The sequence below is a fragment of the Helianthus annuus genome, chromosome 16 (assembly GCF_002127325.2).
Source record: "Helianthus annuus cultivar XRQ/B chromosome 16, HanXRQr2.0-SUNRISE, whole genome shotgun sequence".
NCBI lineage: Eukaryota > Viridiplantae > Streptophyta > Magnoliopsida > Asterales > Asteraceae > Helianthus > Helianthus annuus.
The window spans coordinates 159568853-159577625 of NC_035448.2; the positions used below are offsets into that span (position 1 = coordinate 159568853).

General features: G+C 41.3%; 1 long non-coding RNA gene across 2 annotated transcripts; it reads left to right on the forward strand.

The window, feature by feature from the left end:
- The first annotated feature begins 1135 nt into the window (after nucleotides 1-1135).
- LOC110917644 lies at nucleotides 1136-5712 on the forward strand. 2 transcript variants are annotated; one of them, XR_004884453.1, is made up of 4 exons: nucleotides 1136-1268; nucleotides 1523-1562; nucleotides 4744-4896; nucleotides 5496-5712. It is a non-coding gene; the product is annotated as an uncharacterized LOC110917644 (long non-coding RNA). The 2 variants fall into 2 exon arrangements; XR_002580734.2 differs by lacking the exon at nucleotides 5496-5712 and having other exon boundaries at nucleotides 4744-5020.
- The last annotated feature ends 3061 nt before the right edge of the window (nucleotides 5713-8773 follow it).

An 8773-nucleotide genomic window follows, 5' to 3' on the forward strand; every position in this document is an offset into this window, starting at 1 on the left:
GCTAAACTGGTTGCTGGTAAAACAGTTTAAACTGTTAAACTGTTAAAACTGGTAAACTGTTAAAGCTATTAAAACAGTTAAACTGATGCCAATATTAGCCATTTGGTTAAAGATCGGCTATTAAAACAGTTTACAGTTAACCTGTTAGAACGTGATGCCGTTGTAAACTGTAAACTGTAAACTGTTTTAAAATTTATGTGAGTGTCACGCAGCAGCGTCGTTAAGTGCACACGCAGCAGCATCGTTAAGTGCACACATAGCAGTCGGACACGCGCAGCAGCGGCGTCGGCTGCACGCAGCAGCGGCGTCGTCAGACGCGCGCAGCAGCGTCGTTAAGTGCACACGCAGCAGTCGGACACGCGCAGCAATGTCGTTGAGAGCACAGGCAATAGCGTCGTCGGACGCGTGCAGCAGCGTCGTGAGATGCAGCGAGCAGCATCGTCGGACGCGCACAGCAGCGTTGTCGAGTGCACACACAGCAGTAGCGACGGTCGCGCGCAGCAGCTTTGTCGGGCGTGCACAGCAGTGTCGTCGAGTGCACACGCAGCAGCGGCGTCAGTCGCGCGCAGAGCGTCGTCGGACGCAACGCAACAGCCTGTGTTGAGATATTTGCTGGTGCCATTGCTATTAATCAGCGTGTGTTCCAAATATTCTTGAAGTAATAACCCTGCAGTGAGATATTTGTTGGTGCCGTTGTTGTTAATCATATAGAAATTGGATAAACTCGTTAAATAATTAGAAACTAACATGATATTTTTTTAAATAAAAAAAGAAGATATGAGAATATGATTCTTTTTTTTTTCTTTGTTATATTATTCAGGTCGAATAGAACAGAAACTACAAGCTAAAAAGGTAATAAAAAAGTGAAATTTATTGATACGAATCAAGAATAAGAACCAATGTGAATAAATTATTACAAAAATATATAAACTAATCAGAGTAGTTAAATAACATTCTTTCTTTAAATTTAGGGCTATTTACGATTTTAGCCTTGCACATGACTAACACGTGAGTTTGTTTTAACTAAGATATGGATGGAGTTAGTAAATTGGATTAAAATTGCAATAAAATGGAAACATTGGTATTAAAATCAGAAGAAGTTTCAAAATTGTAAAATACTGCAAAGGCCTATAAACCACAGGGACCAAAACCTCAATTTACTCTAACAAAATTCGAACTTGCAAACATTACAATTTCTTAAAGAATAAACGTAAACATTATTTGTGGTTCAATGACGTTGTCTTCTGGTTTCATGGATTCCGCACCTGGTATTTGTGGTTCTTCCTAACTCATTATTTATATCCATATCTTGTAATTATTTCATGTTTGTATGATATGTGTGCTTGTAACAATTTAGGGTTTTTGGAATTCCACAGCCTTCGAAGTTGTGCTTTTATCATAGTAATCTGTGTTTGCTGATTTTCCAGTTGCAATCGAATTGGATTTTCCCAGTTGTTTTTTTTTTTTTTTTTTCTTTATCAAGATTGACTCTAACCTTGACTTTTTATGTGTTCCCAAACAGGAGACTGGTCACCGTCAAGATTTCCTGCAAACTATGCATGGTTAGTCCAACGCACATTTGATCTTCTTTTGAAGTAATATTATTTTCGCTGCCATCCTTGGGTTTACATGAATTATTTTAGTGGATATGAAGTATATGGTTCTATATTTAAGGGTTTTTTTTTTTTTTTTTTCTATTGGGGTGTTATATTCTTCCCAATTGTGTTCCAAAGTACATATTACAGCCTCATGGAATTGATATGTATGTTTAGTGTAGAAGCCTGTGTACCCTATCTTGTGTTGTCTTGCAACATTTTGTACGTATTTGAGAAGTGTAGCATATAAGCAAGTCCCATCTTTGTAACTTTGCATCTTTTGTGGCTTTTGCATGTGCCAAGAACTCCCATAATAATTATTCTTTTGGCAAGTTCATGGTTGTAAAAATTGCTAGGCGTTAATTAGGTGGTGAGGTACCGGCTAGTGATTAATCAGATTATTTTACAACAAACATATATACACACACCTACAAAGTTTTTCAGAATTTTATATATAATTTTTCAAACTTATTAACCGAATTGGATTAATAAGCATAAATTCTAAAATAGTTTAAAGATTTTGCCCAATTTTGACTGCCTTCATCCGATTGCCGGTTTAGGTCCAACTAGGTGAAATTTAATGGGTAAAGTTTACTAATAAATTCCGATTTTTACAATGCTGGGCAAGTTTAGGAATGGCTAGTACAAGTGGTCAAAATAGACTTCTAACAATGGTTCCAAGTCTTAGCCATGATGTGTTATGCAATTTGGATTCCTTGATATTGTTTCATTCAGTTGCGCTTTGAAAATCATGGATGTCGCTTGCATTCTCTAACAGGAACATGTTAATCAAATCCAAACAGCCAATCAATGTCTTAAATAGTGAGAGGCGCTTTGAGGTGATAGATAGGTCCCTAGAGCCAACGTGAGAGGTGAAGGCACTTGTAATACAAAACCACTTCAAATTTTTATAAATCATATTTCATAAACAAAACACTATAATACTACATCTGACAACTAATGCACCAATGTGTATCATGTCATACCACAAGTGTTCTCATGATTTTTTGTTCCATATAGCTAAAATGCATAAGCAGGAAGTAAAAATATATATTTTAACTTCATTTATCATATTCAAGCTCTTAGGGTAGGTATGCTTGATATGGGGTAATGGAATAGGCGGTGGAATGGAATGGACAAGGTAATGGAATGAATGAGGTAATGGAATTGATCATTACCATTCCATGTATTGTTTGGTTACCATGTGATAATGGAATGAATCATTACCTTTTGTTGTTTGGTTGACAAGAAAAGACGAATGAATAAAATTGGATGGTGGTGGTCAGTGTTGGGCAATGACGGTGGGTGGTGACAGGTGGCAGTTGTACCGGCGGCAGTGGTAGGTGGTGATGGCGGCGGGTGGTGACAGCGGCGGTGGTGGTGGGTGACGACGAGGTGGGTGGTGGCGGTGGCGATGGTGGTGGTGGCGGTGGCGATGGTGGCAGTGGCGATGGTGGCGGGTAGGTGGTTGGACGTGGTAGCGGTGCCGACGATGGGTGGTGGCGGAGGTGGGTGGTGGCGGTGATCGGAGATGGGTAGCGACGATTGTGGGTGGTGGTGGTGGTAGACGTGGGTGATGGCAGTGATCGAAAATGACAGCGACAATGGTGGCGGAGGTGGGTGGCGGAAGTGGGTGGCGGCAGTGGAGGTGGCAGTGGCGACAATGGGTGGCGGCGGTGGTGGTGGGGACAAAGGTGGGTGGCGGTAGCGGAGGTGGCGGGTCAGGCGGTGGTGGCGGCGATGGTTGTAGTGGCAGTGTTGGTAGTGGTGGTTTCATCGATGGGCGGCGGCAGTGGTGATCGGAGTTGGCGGCGGTGGTGGATGGCGGTGGTGGTGGGTGGTGGCAATAGTGGTGGGTTGTGGTGTTGTTAATAAAGGGCAAAGAGGGAATGAAATGAAAAAAAATAGGGGGGGGGGGGGAAGGATGGAATGATTTTGAGGGAATGAAATGCATTTTGGAATGGACGATTCCATTCCATACACCAACCAAATACTCTTTTCTTCGTTCCCTCGCAATGGTCCATTCCATTCCACCTCTGATTCCTACATACCAAACGCTACCTTAAGGTAACTAATTAATTGTAATGCCTTTAATCTTGAAATACATATGAGCATAGTTGTCAAAGTCGCAAGTCGCACTTAAGGCGCAAAGGGTGAGCCCGGGGCTTTGTGCTAGGTGCTAAAAAAGCGAGGGCTTTTTTAAGCTAGGCGCATAGTGTACACAGAAAGTTTAAGGGTACTTAGACATGTTTAGTGCTAGTTTTGGGCTAAATTAGCCTGTTTTAGGTTAAACCCAGCATTGTTTAAGAGTTTTGGACAACATTTAGGGGGTTTAAATAGGTTCACACGACTCTTGGCGGGAAATTAGCACCCGAGTGCCTGAATAACTACATAATCTGGCCTGATTGCGCCTGGACTGCTACAAGGCGCTTTTCTTGCGCCCGCGCGTCTAGGTGTGCGCCTTTGACAACATAGGATATGAGTATAATTATCCTTGAACTGTTTGGTAGAAACCAAGAAAATAAAATATCACCCAAATCAAATAATAAGGATGTCTCCTTAGTTGTCTATGTACATGATCTTATTAGAAAGTTATCTTATTTTTATCAAGCTATGCTTATAATTCAATATTCGTAAGAAAGTTAATAATTATTGATGTTATCATGCTTAAACCCTAAACAATAAAATTTTATCTACATGAAGCGCCTTTAGGCATTCAAAATTTTTAATCTTAAGTTTGCAATATTAGTGGTGTCTAGAGAACATCTATTTTCATCTTAAGTTTGCAATATTTTAGTTATTCTAGCCATGTAGGAAACAGGAACGAGAAAGAATGCCATTACTTTTCTGGTATATAACACTAGAAATCCATTACTAGCAATAAAGTACTCGTTCACAAGTATTTGCTTTTCTAGAATGGACATATGGTAAAAAGACACATACTTATTGTGTTCTTCTACAAAAAGCAGAAAGCCTTGCTTTAAGCAATCCAAGAATTGCCAAACACTATTAAGCATGGTGAAGGTAGAAGAGCATATTTGTATGTGGAAGTATTTTTTTAAAGTTTCTTGAATGTTTAAATTAAGTAGTGGTGTCAACATCTTTTAACAATAAAGTTGATTATGGTTATTATTGATTGGTATTACAGAGATCTTTAAGCAAGTGTGGGACTTGTCTCATGAGGACAAAGACAGCATGCTTTGTCTCAAGGAATGTTGTATTGCTCTGTACCTTGTGGAGCGGTTCAAGGATATCTATGAGGGTCTAACACCTGCTGCTTCACAATGGATACCTTCACTAGGTATAGGTACTTGTAATAATTTGGTACTTGTTGGGTTGATCTGAAACACTTACTTTTTGTCCAAAAATGTTTATTTATTTTTTCGATAAATATATATTGTGTCATATATGATTACAAAAATTTTGTATCTTTTCAAGATTATTTTGATACAATGATTTGGGAGTTCTCATGCATTAGAGTTGGAACATGCAAGTAAATGGGACATGTATCACCTGATTCACCTTACCAACCACTAGTTATAAGACTAAATGGTATGGGGCCGGCCCTACCCCGGCGAGCCCCGGCGCCGCACCCCCACACCGCCCCCCTCACCTCCGTCCCGTCTTCTCCGTCGGCCAGAAGACGCCCAAGCCGGGCCTGTTTCTCTCTCCTCTCTCTACGTTCTCTCTCCTCTCACTCTCTCTAAAATCAAATCAATTTAATATTTTTTAGTTGTTTTTATAAATAGTGTGAGGCCCCATCCTCCACCCCCTTGGTCCATCCCCTTTAGGCCCATCCTCACTCTCGATGACGATGACGTGGCGGGTGACGTGGCGGCCCATCCCCTTGGGGATGAGCCTCACCATACCGGGTAGCCTAATTAATTAGTTATCTTGTAGGCGTCCAACAAGCACATGGGATGACGGAGCCATGACAGGTGGCCCTGTTTGAGCTAAAACCACCTCATCCAGTTCCAATAACTAAGGCTGATGAATAGCAGCAGAACCAGCGTAAGCAGATGATTCCTGTGTTGAAGAAGCATCTAGAGGACAAACTTAGCACTGAGGAGCAAAAATCATTGACTTCTAAGTTCCAGGAGGAGGCAACTGAGGGAGATAAAAGGTAAAAACTTAAATTCTTGTTGCCATCAACTCTAATATAATATTAACAGCTTATGACTGAAATTATACTGCATCTAAAACTAGTCCTAGTAAGCTGCATGTGTTTGGTTAAACATTATAAACACAGACTGCTTTGTTGCAGATTGTATATTAATGAAAGTGCCTCAGGTGTGAGGCAAGAGTGTTCACTTTAAATTCAATTAGGTGTATACTATAGAAAAGGCGCAGATTAGGCAGATGAAAAAAGGCATGAGGTGCAGTCTTGAGGCGTGCTTTTTGTAGAGAGGGGTGGTTTTTTGCATTAGGAATTTAGGGTAGAGTTGCATCTTTCTGAGGACATGGTCCACCATAGGACTTCGTGGAGGCGTAGGATTAGGGTTAAGGACTTCTAGAGGATATTGCAGTAAGGTCTTAGGTGTATTTCAGGGACGTAGGTTTTTCTTATTCTTTAAGGGACTTTTCCGGTGATTGCCTTCTTGTGTTTATGCCCAAATGATGTTGTATGCTATTATACATGATTTATATTGTGTTTATGCCCAAATGATGTTGTATGCTATGATACATTATTTACATTATATTGTTCCACTCTGATCACTTTCTTGGTATGGGCAACTTTTTATTTCTGTATTCTTTCTATATTCTTTGACTTGGTGTGTTGGTTTGCTGTTCGTTTTCGAGCTGAGGGTCTCTCTGGAAGCAGTCTCTCTATCCCTATGAATCAGTTTATTGAATACGTAATTGATATTCCTGATAATAAGAGGATTACAACCAAATATATATAGAGAACCTAAATACACTTAGATACCCTATACAATATGTAAAACATTAATAATAGACTTAATATAGCCGACATAGTCTAATACTCCCCCGCAAGTTCAGGGCGGTTTGCAATCTGTAACTTGGACCGCAAAAATTCAAATTGTTAAGAAGATAAAGGCTTTGTGAAGATATCAGCTATTTGGTCCTTTGTGGAGATGAACTTAACATTGAGATTGCCCTGAGTAACTTGTTCACGAACAAAGTGATAATCAACTTCAACATGTTTGGTACAAGCATGAAACATTTGGTTGCCAGTGAGATACGTGGCGCCAAGATTGTCACACCAGAGTGTTGGCGTGTCGCTGTCCAAACCAAGCTCACGAAGAAGAGACTTTAGCCAAAGTAATTCTGCAACAGTATCTGCAATCGCCTTATACTCGGATTCTGTTGAGGAGACCGTTCATTGTTTGTGAGCAGACCAAGAAATAAGATTTGAACCCAAATAGATAGCAAATCCCCTGAGCGACGGTCGATTGGGCAACCAGCCTAGTCAGAATCGGAAAAAGCCTGTAAATCAGTAGCCCAATGAGAATCAGAGAATGCTTGTAGTTGATAGCTCGTTTTATGACGAATCCAAAGACCTATGTTAATTGTTCCTTTCAAATACCGCAAAATACGTTTTACACTGGCCCAATGATTCTTGGTTGGGCCGTGCATGAACTGGAAAACCCGATAAACAACAAATGCAATGTCAGGATGAGAAAGGGTAGCATACTGAAGAGCTCCAACCGTGTGCCTGTACTGAGAGGGATCATCTAATAGCGGACTATCATTAGGTATTAAAATCTGAGATGTGCTCATAGGGGTGGATATGGGTTTGCAATCCGCCAAACCAGACCTGTGTAAGATGTCTCCAATATATTTCCTCTGTGAAAGAACTAGATCAGAATTTTTGTGAACAACTTCTACCCCAAGGAAATAATGTAGTTGCCCCAATTCCTTAAGAGCAAAAAGTGAATTGAGACGATCAATAAGCATTGCAACAGTATCAGAGTTGTTACCCGTGATGATAATGTCATCAACATACACAAGAAGATAAACCAAAGTGCCCGAGGAATTGAGAATAAACAACGACGGATCTGTCTTGAACCCATAAAACCCGAGTTGTTGATGAAGGGCAGCGAACAATTTATTGAACCAGGCACGAGGAGCCTGTTTAAGACCATATAAAGACTTATTCAAGAGGCGAACATGATCTGGTTTAGTTGGATCAACAAAACCCGGCAGGCAACTGACGCATATAAACGGTTTCCAAAAGATCGCCATGCAGGAAGGCGGTCTGAATGTCCAACTGTCGCAAGGACCATTTATTAGTGATAGCTAAGGACAAAATGGTCCGAATTGTAGCAGGTTTGATAACAGGACTAAACGTCTCATGGTACTCCACACCATGTTGTTGATTAAAGCCTTTGGCAACTAGACGTGCCTTATACCTGCTGACCTTGCCATGTTCATCAGTTTTCAACCTGTAAACCCATTTACAATCAACAATGTTAGTGTTAGGGACCGGGGCACAAGAGTCCACGTACCATTCTTATGAAGCAAGTCCAACTCTTCGGACATAGCATGGCGCCATTCAACATACTTGTTAGCAATGGTAAAACTGGTTGGTTCAACAGGGTTGGATGGAGAAGTAGTGGCCGTATAGGCAGCCGGATTATAACAGTCGGGTTGTTTAGGGTTTGGATGAAGGTTAGAAGGTCGAGGCCTAGGGCCGTTGGTTTTTGGGCAGAAAAGGAGGGTTGGGCCATGGGAATTTGGGGCGAGGGAATTTGGGCCATGGGAATTTGGGTCAACGGAACTTGGGCCGTGGATGAGGAAGGGTTAGGATTAGTAGGGTGTTGGTTCATGGGTGAGGAAGGGTTAGGAATTTGGAACGAAGGGTTAGGATCAGCAGGGTTTTGGGCCGCATTAGCATTTCGGTCCGATGAAGATTGGGCCAAGGTATGCGAATTCGGTGGTGAGTTAATGGTTTGGGTCGATGATTGTTGGTGGGTAGAGTTGTGCTCAGGTGGGAAGCCGAGTGGAGGATTGGGAAAAATTGAGATGTATGGAGAAGCCGGCGAAGGTGACGGGTTGGGATTTGGTGAAGGTTGGTAAGGAAAAACATATTGGTTGAATCGGACATGTCGGGCAATATAGATGCATTCAGTAAAGGGATCAAAGCACCGATAGCCATGATGAGAAAGGCTGTAGCAAAGGAAAACGCAGGGAGTGGAACAAAATTCTATTTTGTG